The sequence below is a fragment of the Anopheles coluzzii genome, chromosome 2, assembly GCF_943734685.1.
Source record: "Anopheles coluzzii chromosome 2, AcolN3, whole genome shotgun sequence".
Classification (NCBI taxonomy): domain Eukaryota; kingdom Metazoa; phylum Arthropoda; class Insecta; order Diptera; family Culicidae; genus Anopheles; species Anopheles coluzzii.
In genome coordinates, this window is record NC_064670.1 from 103,578,667 (window position 1) to 103,591,253 (window position 12,587).

The 12,587-nt window shown below is 45.7% G+C and overlaps 1 protein-coding gene across 2 annotated transcripts in view; it reads left to right on the top strand.

Moving 5' to 3' along the window:
- LOC120947490 (triple functional domain protein) overlaps positions 1-12,587 on the top strand; it is a 67,659-nt gene that overhangs the window by 27,887 nt on the left and 27,185 nt on the right. The window lies entirely within an intron of this gene.

Consider the following 12,587-nt stretch of genomic DNA (forward strand, 5'->3'; position numbering starts at 1 on the left):
CCGGGTGTGTAACATACGGCACCGTGGAACACAGTGGAAGCTGCAGTGTTATGCCTGTTCCTGCCACTTAGATCCGAGATTTTCATTTACTTGAGTGTGTATGTGGACGTTGAGCGTTGAATGCTCTGGGTCCCAACCCATCGAGCCAGGATTTTCCCGGCTTTTCACCATCACCACCGACTCCTCCACACACACACATGTACAGTGTGTAATTTAACTCTCATTTTCACGTGCGCGCGAGTTCGTATCGTTCGCCGCGTTTGTCCCCGGTTGATCGCTTGCTCACCGCGAGAGCCATCTTTCTCCTCGCTTTTTTGTTCGCTCGTGGGCTGTTTTCCCGTGTGTACGCTCTCTCTCTCTCTCTGACACACACTCTCTCTTTTTCTTATAATTTTGTACTTTTTTTTAAAATATTTCTTATCACCACCGCATTTCTTTTTTTTTTTTGCTATTTGCTTCGTTCGGGTAGGGGTTAATTTTGTATTTGTGTGTGTCTTTTTTCTCTTTTTTTTACCTTTTATCCCTAATCTGTCTTGATCCATCTTAGTACTGCTCCGCCTGTTTGACAAGTCAGGGTTTTTTCTCTTTTCAAACTTTATCAACTCCAAGGCGGCAAAACATGCGTTTTTGTGCGCTGAGCGTGACCAAAGGGGCGATGCTTGAAAGGTGATAGAATTCACATGTAAAGCAAAATCCCAGTCCCGGTTCCAGCAGTAGGCAAACAGTGTGGTGTGTGTCCCCTCTTGGCTGGGGTGACCAGAAAAGGTCACACATTCACTCTCGTTCACATTCACATTTCACACACAAACTTCGTATGTGTCGGGGCTCACGTGTAGAGGAGTTTGTGGAAAAATATCTGCGAAATGCTCGGCACACACTCCTACGCGAAAATTTTGACAGCGCAACCAGCAACAAGCGCACACACTACCTACCCAAACCAACTCCCCCTCCTGAGTTGAGTTCGCCCGAATATGTCCCGGTGTGGGGTTCAGGCGACGAAATGTTACCGTTTTCCGCCTTTGCCGCCCTGAATATGTTTGTGTCTTTTGCTGCATTCTCTATCCTTCTCTTTCTCTCTTTCTCTCTCTGAAACATACCGTCAAGTGGAGTTTCTTGTTTGTTTGCACAGATGGTACGCAAGAGATACTGTGGAAGGTCCATACTGTGTGGTGGCGGTACAACCGGAGGCAACTTGTTGTCAGATAGGTGTCCCGTTTGATACCGACGGACGGAGGCCCTCGACAGTGAGAGAGCGAGCCCCAAAAAAGGTTCGAATTTCAAGCGCCAAATACGGCGCAGAAGAAAAAGATAGGTTTAAATGGGAGGTATCGCTAGCCAACTTCCAGTGTTGCGGCCATATTTAGAAGGCTTGTAAAGTGTGTCCTCAAGTACACTGTCTGTGTGTGCATGTCTAATCCCTTCCAAAACATCAGTAGACGCCCAAATTGGGACGTGCGACAAAACGTGGATTAAAATGAAGCTAAAAAAACACAAAAACATGCAACCACAACCACCACTGCTGCTTGCGTTTGTTAGCCATTGATCCTGGTGCCATGGTGGGAAATAATTATGATCCATCAAAATGAGTGGGCTGGTGGGCTACACGTTGACCCGAAGGTTGCACAGTGTCAACAAGTCGCCTTTTTGCGCTAATGTGTGCCAAAACGCTGTCACGCAACAAAATTGCCATTCGCCATCTCTACCTTTCCCAACAAACACCCCCAGACACACATATGTACACCTTGTTAAAGGTGTTTTTTTTTCATCCTCCTGTTGGTGAGGCTCTTTTTGCTGTTGATTGAAAAGTTTTGACCGAACATTGAAGGTTTATTATTTGTCACCCCAACCCAACCGTAAGTTATCGCCCACTGACTGCGTTAGAGCACAGAGGAGGAGAGCTAGCTGGTCGCACAATTTATGTCTGCCTGTGGATGTAGCTTACATCCTACATGTAGGCAATGTTATTAAAGGGGTAAGCGCGAGGAAGGCAGAGAGCAAGGGTGGAACAGCAGGCCAAAAAGGACTGGATGTCATTTTAATGAACGGCAAACAGCATTCAAGGATCGATAAAAAGTGTGTTCACTTTTTTTGTGTTCGAATGTGTGTGTGTGTGCGGTTACTGTAATTGAATAGAGCACACACATTGCGTGTGTCGAATGAATTATGAATGATTTTTACCGGTCCCCCAATAACATATGATATGGTAATGTTGTGGGGTTTTGGGCTGCATATACACATCATAGAATGTTGATTTATTTGATTGATTTTTTTCCTTGTAAAAGAACCTTTTCGTCCTTGGGACTTGCGCGCCTGCCTCATACACATACACATAAGTTTGTCTCTCATTAATGTTCATTTTGAATGTTATCATCAGTCATTGATAATAATGTGAGATACGATGGCAGGGTACTGATCGATATGGGGTTTGATACCGCACCGACGATAAGTTCACAACGGAACACGGTGCGTCTTATCATTAGACCGTCAGGTTGCGCTCGATGTATGAAGTTAAAAGGTGCTTTAGTTCAAACTGCCCGAACCGTTCTTTTACAACCACCGTTACCGTTATCCGACATGTTTCACACATGCAGCGAATTTATTCGTTTTTCACGATGATCCAAAAAGGCAGCTCACAAAACGAAACTCTCCCAGCTACTTGTTTATGTGCGAGAACTGTGCAAAAGTAAAAAAATGCTGTGGTTGTGGTGCACGGTTTCCAAGAAGAAGAAAAAAAAAGACCTCCCGAATGTCCATCCCGACTGCGGTGCTGTGGTGGTGGTGTGATGGTGGTAGATAAAAATTAAAAATCTCATAAAAGCTGATCTCCGGGTTCTGTGTTGGTACACAAAACACTGTGGAGAAGCCAAAGGGAAGAAAAAAGAAATAAAATTCGCACATATATTCCCCGCCCTGCACACAGCTGCCGGCGGCGGTGGGCCCCGATGGAAAGTGAAATCATTACCCTTGAGTTGAGTTGGTCATAAATTAGATTGTTGTGATTATAACGGACTACCACGGTGGGAGGAAAACAAGAGGAGGAAAGAGAGGGAGGAATTGAGCGATAAAGATAGATAGAGAGAGAGAGAGTGAGCAGCGATACATACGTGTGGAGAAAAACGTGCAAGATGCTGACGCCTTCCCCTGAAACACAACCCCCGTGCGTTAATGGCTGTAGGGGGGATTGGGAGGAAAATTTGGGTGTTTTTTTAGGGTTTTTTTTTCTATTCAGGAAGGAATAAAACCACGAATAAACAACGAAAAATGGAGGAGGAAGCGAACAGGGAAGCAAGGAAGCTCGCGGGAAATGTCCCGCGGCGTGGAGAAAAACCAATGTGCCCGTGCGCCGGTTGCAATTGTTACTTATTGTTGATTCTAAAGCCGGTCTCGTAGTACAGTCGTCAACTCGTACGACTTAACAACATGCCCGTCATGGGTTCGATCCCCAAATAGACCGTGCCGCCATACGTAGGATTGACTATCCTGCTATGGGGGGAAATCAATTAGTCACTGAAAGCCAAAGCCCACTAGTGGTACAGGCAGGCCTTGACCGACAACGGTTGTTGAGCCAAAGAAGAAGAAGAAGAAGAAGTTGATTCTAAAATGGTTTCAAATTTTATTACCTACCGGTTGGAGGGGATGTGTTATGTAGTCCCCCAGTACATCCTCCGGGAAATCGGCCACAGTGTGTGTAGAAACCATTGCCGGCGAAGGAAGAAATGCCTTGGGGAATGTGAGGGGAAACGCGAAGCAACGCGAAGTGTGTAGGTCAGTAAACCAATATGGTCGACCCACATCTGGTTTCTTGGTTCTGGTGATGATGGTGATGGTGGTGACTAAGGGAGGAAACGGACAATGTACGGGAAGATTTAGAAGAATACTTGTCAACCATCCATGGCACGTGAATGTCGTTGACAGGGAGCTGTGGAATAAAATCTCCCACGGTGGTAAAATGAGGGGGGGGGGGGGGAGGGAGCGTGCTGTGGTGTGTGTGACACAAGTGGAAGCCAGTTGAGGAAGGATTGTAAGTGATCCGTCACCACTGCGAGCACTGAGCTTCTCGTCTCGCCTTCCCTGTCCGCACCCCTTCGTTCCATGATTGGCACTTGACTGTTGCGTGCCTGTCCCAGGTTTACGTGTGTACGTGTCTCTCTCGCTGTGTGTGTGTGTGCGCGCGTTTGTTTCGTCTTGATGTATGTAGGATGCTGCTGTCCCTTGGTTATGCTCAAACGTTTGGTTGACTCTTTCTTTAGCCAGCCGGGTTACTTAACTGTCGGATGATGGCGAGGCCACTCTTCTGTGTTCGCCTTTCGTTTGGCAGTTTGACCGTGAGAGAGTTGGCGTATTTCTTTTTTTGCTTTGTTGTCTAACCGTGTCACCCCTTTCCATTCCTCCCCTCCTCTCCCTCCTCTCATCAAAATGTGGGCAAGTGGGCTACAATTGAAGATAAAACAGTGTCCGCGTTAGTGAAGAAACTAGAAACGACACCTGTTAAATGTGAGTGAGTGAGTTCTTGAGATAATAATTCTCAGCAGGGAGGGGATACACGAAAACTCATGTTGAATGTCATACTAAAATGTGTTGGGCTTTTCTTTTGGATGATTAGCAAAATGTTAACAAGCTGTTAAAAACACATGCAAAAGCTTGTATGATAATGTTGTCACACAGTGAAAGGTAACCAATTGAAGCCGGGGACGAGCGGAATGGAATTTTCGCTCAATCAGCCACCGAAATTCTTCCACCAACCTTTAGTCCTTCCTTTCTCACAAATGAAGACAAACATTCTAGGGGACGAAAAATTTGCCTATACGACGCACGTGCGTGCGTGTGTGTCTGTGTCCTTTGCTTCTTTATTTAAAATGGTTCCGGAGCTGACCCAAACAGCAGCAGCAGCAGCAGCAGCAACAACAGCCGAGTACCGTATGGTGGCGTCGGAATGCCGAGACTCCATCAACGGACTCCATGTCCACCCCCGGAGAACCCTTCACTGACTGCCTGTGCTCACACTCTCTTTCACTCGCCCTTGCCCTTCACATTCTGGCTTTACGCACGCAGTCGTCAGCCAACCGTGAGCGAATCGGGTTTATTTTTGGTCACAAAGAAATATCCATCCGCCACAATAAACCGGCGACAGAGATGGAGCTGGCGCTTGGTTTTTGGAAGCTTTCGGTACTTACCTTTTGCTAGCTTTTCTTCCTTTTTTTTTTGTTCTGTTTGTTTATCCTTACATTATTAATAAAAACGGTCATCGACGGGAAGTTAATGGGACAAATCGTAAGCGTTGAACTTATTGCTGACCAAAGGGAAGAAAGCGTTTTTAAAACCTCAAAGGAATCATTTTGATTTTGGTTGCGCATTTTGGTGTTTTTATTCCTACCTTTTTTAGCACCAAAAGTGTCTACGAGCGTGATACCACTCTTCAAGGTCATCATTAATTAAATTATTAGGCGTTTGGCCTGGGAAAATGGAATGGAATAGCATTCCAAAACTACAGTAGGTGTCGCAAGCGCTCCGCTCTCCCATTCCTTTTAAGAGTAATTAATTAAACTTCATGGTGCGTGTGTGTTTGTGTGCCATGTGTCTCTGTGTGTCTATCAGCAGTGTGAAGGATGTAGCCCAGAAGCGAGATAAAAGGATTAGTTACACTTTTAATAACCTTGCCGGGATGCCCGTACGCGCGCTCCGACCGTATAGTATTTGTTGATTTATGTGATAAGTGTTAAAGTTCACTACAAGTGTGCATATGTGCATATCTACGCTTTCGTGTGTGTGTGTGTTTGTGATTTGATGAAAGTGGTTCTGAACCAAACGTCCAATCAGCTAAAAGCATTACAGCAGCAGAGCAACATCTGCAAACAAAAAAGGAAGAAGATATATTGCGTATTTTTTCTATGCTGCGAAACAGCGAAAATTTAGCTAGCAATGAATGAATGTTATTACTACTGTACCGTCGTGTTACGTTTGTCAGCTCCCGTGTACGAGCTTGTTGTTTTGTAAAGAAAAGAGGGAGAAAAAAAGCGTCCGACGAGAGTGGTTGTAAATCCGGCAGAATTGCATTCGCAGGTGGTGGGGCCAGTCTATCATCTTCTCTGCATCTCGCCAAACACGCAAACGCCACACGGAAATGTTGTGAGTTATAAAACGCAGCTCAGCAGCACCACCTATAATGCGCTCGGTGTGTACCGGTGGGCAGAAGCTATTGTCAACATCATCTTGCTCAGCGATAGTACAACTACCAGCCCAGCCACCACCATCACTAGTAGCAGCAGCAGCATCGCGGTGCAGCAGCAGATAGAACAAGAATAGTGGCGTGTTGTTGTGGTGTGTCGTACAGTCCCAGCCAGTGTTTAGTGTGCGGTGTTGGTGGTGAACTGCAGCAGCAGCAGCAAGCATTTACAGCATGTCGAAAGCATCCAACAATGTGGACAAGGGCGGTGGAGGCGGCGACGTTGATGGGGCTGACCGCAGCAGTGCCAAGGGCGGTGGACTGTCGTCGACCGGGTCGACGAAGAAGAGTGGGCGAAAAATTTCGCTACCCTGGTTCCGGCAGAGCAGCGTCCCGTCGCACGCCGCCCTCGCCCGGCAGCATACGATCGATTCGCCCGGATCGTTTCAATTCTTTCGAAAAGTAAGAAAGCGGTGGGAAGGGGGGGGGGGGGGGATTGGTGGTTTTTTTGGTACATTACCACTACTGTATGTTATTACTTCTGAATGGTGTGTGGCCAAGCAGAGTGGTTCTGCGTGCGAATGGTCAGTTAAAATTCAATCTCAGAGAAATGGAGCTTTCTCGTTTGCCCCATACTGCCATGCACAGTAGTTTTGGCAAGAAACGCGAAACAGTCAAATGTGGACAAATTTATTTTCGGGGTAATGGACTATCGATCGGTCAGTCAATTTACACGATTTGTGGCATGGAATACCATCTATATTCTAACATAGCACAAAAATATCTTACTTTTGTGTTTGCTTTTCGTCTCTTGCTAGAGTCCCGATGAGAGATTTGAACTTCCAACATGTTGTTTAGCAGGCTCGCGCACTGTTATCTGCACCACGAGCTCACGTCCCTCAGGCTGCGTTTATTTCTTGCTTTTATTATACAACCTAAGCTGATACCGATCAGCACTGATGAATGCAACAAATCGTCGTGTCTGAGTGACAATGATGTGTGAATGTTGCGCAACTCTTCCGTTCAAGATATTTCCCATGGGAAGAACCAATTTTACCGAACGTAACGCAACTCATTGTTGACACTCATTATTTGCATACTGACATGTCGGATTCGCGGACGTTGCTGTTTGTTGTTTTGTCGTCGCGAAGGTGCAGTCTGTTTGTTGTTTAATAAACAATTTTGTTTAGCTCGTTTAGCGCAGTTTCACACGTTGATCGTGTTTTAAGTACCACCGTTTATGGTTCTGGATACAACATACAAACACGGGGAATACCAACCATGAGTGGGATACGTTATCCAGTACTTTCCCAAACCAACAAATCATACCTGATTAGGTGGCGGTGACGTGTGTGTCTGTTTGCTCTTCTAACTTCTAAGTATTTTGACACTGCACCCCCCATAATCACCAGAGGGCGGCACTAAACCCACAATCGCATGTGGGCCGCCGTCACGCCTATTATGTGGTTGATAATTATTACAATCAAATTATCAACCTTCCGGTTGGTGTATCGCTCTTATATTTTCTACACCGTATAGCTTCTCCCGGCAGAGTCCCAATCCGTGTGCATTTGCCCTCGCGTGTAACATGCATCTAATAATTGCATTATGCTGTAGAGAGGTGTGTGTGTGTGTGGTAAGCGACTGTGAAGGTGGGAAAAGCACCATATCATACCACCAGCCGGCTGGCGGGGGGTAAGCCCTTGGCGTGAGCACAACGTGTTGACAATTGATTAAACTTTGCACTCGCTTGCAAAACACACTGGCACACACATATATATACACTTGCATACAGTACAGTGCATATGCAAATTGAATCCCATTTGGTGGGGCGGCGGTACTACCACAACGCCCCAAACGAAGCGCGAATTATTGGGAGTGAGGATAGGATGTGTGTTGGTGTCGTCGTCTGAACGGGAAGTGCGCAAATATAAATCCAAGCCAAGTGCGCGGCATTTCGCGCATTATGCTCTCCCAGCCCTGCCTCAGGGCTGCCGAACATGTATTAATAAAAAAAGAACAAAACAATACACTCCACTAGAACGAACGGCACTGGTACGATTTCGACCGACCGATCCGGCATCGCCCGGGGGATTACGGAAGAGCGTTATCAATTATAGCGAGGATTAGTACGGGCGCATGAGAAAAGAGGGAGACAGTGATGAGGAGGAGGATAGTTACACAACACAATTTGTTCGGGGCTTTTCCCATTCATCCCGTGCTCGCGAGGGGTGCACTTTCTTTTGCAAAACCAACCTCCCCGGCGGCTGGAACTCGATAACGCCGCGGCAAATGGGGATTTATTATTCTTTATTGTTTATCGCATCTTGGCGCTGCTGTTGAGATGTTGAGCGTTGTTGAGCAACAGAATTGCAATGGGGTTGTTATTGGGTGTGTGTTGGCCTAGTTTTTTTGTTTTGCAATCGATAAATTCAGAGAAGATGCACTTTTTCGTTTGCCAAAAGCAAAACTTTCCTTGCATATGCAAAGCAATCAAATACCCAGGCAGCTCAGGGGTGAGTGCACAGGCTAAGGAAGGAACTCGATCAAGAAATTCGTTTCACTCTCTCGGAGTCGTTTTTCAGAAAAAGTTTGACGTCGCGTTCGTAAGAAGCATATTGGGTAACTTCTGAAGAATCGAATCGGTAATTGAGGAAAGATTGCAAACTCTACCCATTTGCCGTACCTTCCTTACTTTGGACAACTTTTGGTCGCCGTGACAGAGGCAACACAACCTCTCGTATGTAAAGGAAATGCGTCCAACACACACACACACACACACCCGGTGACATCTGTCAAAAAGCGTGATTGAGTTGCAAATGTTCTGGAGAGGAACTTTAATGTATAGCTATTACGATACCCGGATCTTACAATGTCTTTTGGCTTCTTGTGTACAATTTCTTCAGCCCAGTCTGTGATTGTATAAACCAGGATACAATCTCCAAAGGTCCTTATTAATCTGCTTCAAATGTTGCTGCCTGACCCGCTTACGTACATGATTTGCCACATTTTGCCTCAGAATCGCGCAGATTCTTCCATCTTGACACGGTGGTGGGGCATGTCGTGGCGACGATGCGGCTATGTAATACTTTCCATCCATTTTTTTGTTTGTTGTTGTTGCCCTCCAGCCACGAGGGCGAAGAAGAGATTGGTTAGTTGATCAAACGAGCTTCGCCGCCGTTATGCATACATGTGTACCTCTTACCTTGAGGATGCAACCAGATGTGTGTGTGTGTGTGTGTGTGTGTGGCAGGGTGTGTCGCCTTATGCTTCAATTTGGTGCGCTTCCGCTTCCCTGTCGGTTTGGAGATGGAGAAGGAAAAGCACAGGTGGGTGGTTGCGTGTGTATGTGTGTGTATTCCCCGAGGATGGGTTGAGTTCTAATGGGGTCGCTCTCACCGGGGGGGGGGGGGGGGGGGATGGGGGAGGGGGGGGGGGGGTGGGCGGTTGTATGTGCAAAACATGTGTGTGTGGATGATGTGTGTGATATTATTGTGTATTGCCGTCGCTGGTCTCGCTCCCATGTGTGCTCCCTCATCTTCTTGGCCTACTTTTCTCGTGCTTATGGGATAAGAAGCAACAGCATTCTTCTCGACTAAGCCGTGCGGAGAACATTCCACATATCTGCCGTACACACATTGCTTACGTTTAGGACCTGCAGGCATAGGATTTTTGTGTGTGTGTGCGCGTGTGTGTGTATCTTTTTTTCTTTCTCGAAAAACGTTAGAAACTGCCGGAAAGAACGCACAAATGGTTTGGTTGGAAGCAAGGACGGGAACACCGTGCTAAGTGTACGCTGAACTGTTGGCAATCGCTTCACGTACCTCTGGCACAACTGTGCTGTGTCCGTTGACAGTGCTTGCTACGTATTTAGCAACGTTCCAAACGCTGGTTTTAGTCCTACTTAGTGCCGATTATGGTTTAATGCTGGAATTACATCCAGCTAATAGGATTACATTTACACGTACCCACACGTTTGCTGTTGTACCAGTGGTCTCACCGTGCTGGCTTAATTAATAAAGCTAAATATTTTCGCTTCATTGCACAGGAAATGCATGGACGATTTGCTTCTGCATTGTGCAATATTTTGATTGGATTAGGAGCAAAATCGTTGGTGCAGCTCTTTGGGAATGCTTGGGAGTCGGTAACGATGCCACAACAGCACCGGGTTGTCGTCAATCGATGCAGTAAAAACCGCGTACATGGGACGTCGAACATCATGAATAAATGATTGCTGGTGCTACTGGAAATGCATATCAGCGAACCCCATTATTTGTGGGAATTGGCAATGCAAACCGGGTTTGCTGTTGTACCAATGTCAATGTTTACAGTGAGAATAAAAAAAAAGTGGAATTAAACCGCTTTTAAAGAAATTAAATTGGGGGCACGTATCCACTTCCTCCCATGTGTGTTTATTTGTGCAGGAGTGACATCGCCCACGCTGTCATTATTTACCATACATCATCAGCCTTTTGTTGATTGGTGGTAGTTCTACCGTATGGTGATGTGTTCTCGTTTATTTGTTCGTCGGTTCGGTTGACCCTCACGCCCCCCCCCCAACCTCCGGCAAAATACACTTGTTTGTTAATGGTTCTAGGATCCACTGGCGGTAAGGCACCACTGGAAACATGAGCTCTCCCACACACTGTTTGTGCGATGGGGAGAGGGTGCCCGGTGTCCTGGCGACGGTCATAATAAGGAGAAGTTATAATTGCGTCAAACGGCAATGGCAATCGATGTTTAATCGCATTAGACGAGAAGCCTAAAATAAACATTCATTTTTACCACGTTTGTGTGTGTGCTAGTGCTTCCCTGAATAAGGATCACTTCATTGATAAACGAGAAAAGCACTCGCTTTTTTATCGATCAGGCACGGAAGCGAATCATTTACGCTGTTGTACGACCAACTGTAACGATCGGCTCCCGGAATGGCCATCCCACGCACGAAAGGATGTTTTTGTCTGTTTGTGTGTGTTTTAAAAGGGCAACCATTAATAGCATTATTCGTTTGGACCTAGCTTAATGTTGCTCTCTGCCCCGCATGCTGGTACTGTGCCCCTTTGCCTGTGCCGCTTGTCCTATGACCTATGTCAATAGATTATTATCCACTCCCAATATCTTGACAGTCTTGAATTTTGACAGCTTGCGGGCGGGGATAGGACACCATCTGTATGCTCTGCCGTCTTGTGCTCCCATGTTGACAAAGCTATGAATATGATAAATTACTTTTGGCGTACGGCGCAACCGGAGCAACCGTGCGTCGCACGACCCGCGGTATCACATTTATTTCCGGAGGCTTTTCAAGGAAGGAGGGAACTACTATTACTACTACTACTACTAACGCACAATTAAGTGGAGGCGAGTTTCGAGGGTTTCCTAGCAATTATAACCATGGATGTGGATCAGGTTGTTGTGCCTACCTGGTGTACTTCCGCTGTGTGGAGTGAGCAAAATCGATGCTATTTTAATCGACCGATAATTCTGTGAACCTTGTTGAACAGTGCTATTCGTTCGTTGGAGACCGTTAGGAGGGCATTGGGCAAGCTTATAATATCCGTATGGAAGAGAGTTTATTTCAGAACTTTTTGCTATATAAGCACATGACCTATCTATTACAAAATAAACCCATCTTCATGCGCTCAAGATGAACAGGATCTATGACTCAAAACAGTTTATGTGATGTGGTTGTGCGCTAGTGCGCATACATATTCCATCCCAAACTGCACAGAAAGTTAGGTAGATTACCTCAATGTAGTTCTGGTCTGGTTGTAGGAACTGATGATAATATACTTACCTTAGCATCATCTATCTACGTTGCGAAGTAACTATAAGCCATAGATAATTGAAATCTTCTTCAGTTTTCAGCTTAAACAAAGAACATCTTCGTTACCTTATCATATACAACTTCCACATCAATCAGATCTTGGGTTATCTTGAGATTTTGTTTTGCTATCTGTTATCTTAAAACTTGAAAGACTTGAATGAAGATCCTTCAGATCCTCTGAAATGATGCTTCTATAAACATTCTAGAGGTTTATGGCTAGAACTATCGATTGTCTCTTCTAAATGGTAACTAAAGATCATTTATTGGATCCAAATAGATTACGGAACATGGATAAAGGAGATCCTAACGTCAATAATTTCTGACTGACTTGTCTAAAATCCTTCATTACAATTGATCCAGTTTACCTTTCTCATGAAAACTATCGCTTCAGGCGATTTCTGTGTTCTAGACTTCAAAATCACTGTCCCCATTTTGCCTGTCCCATTTGTCGACCAGTACCTGAACGCTATATCCAGCCATGGCAATGCTCGCATAATTTACACGCGCGCGCCTTCTCGCTAGCCCGATAATCGATAGCAATGGTCAAACAAAGGCAATCGATTATTTCGTTGTAATGTCTTTCCCAGCTCGGGCGCAATC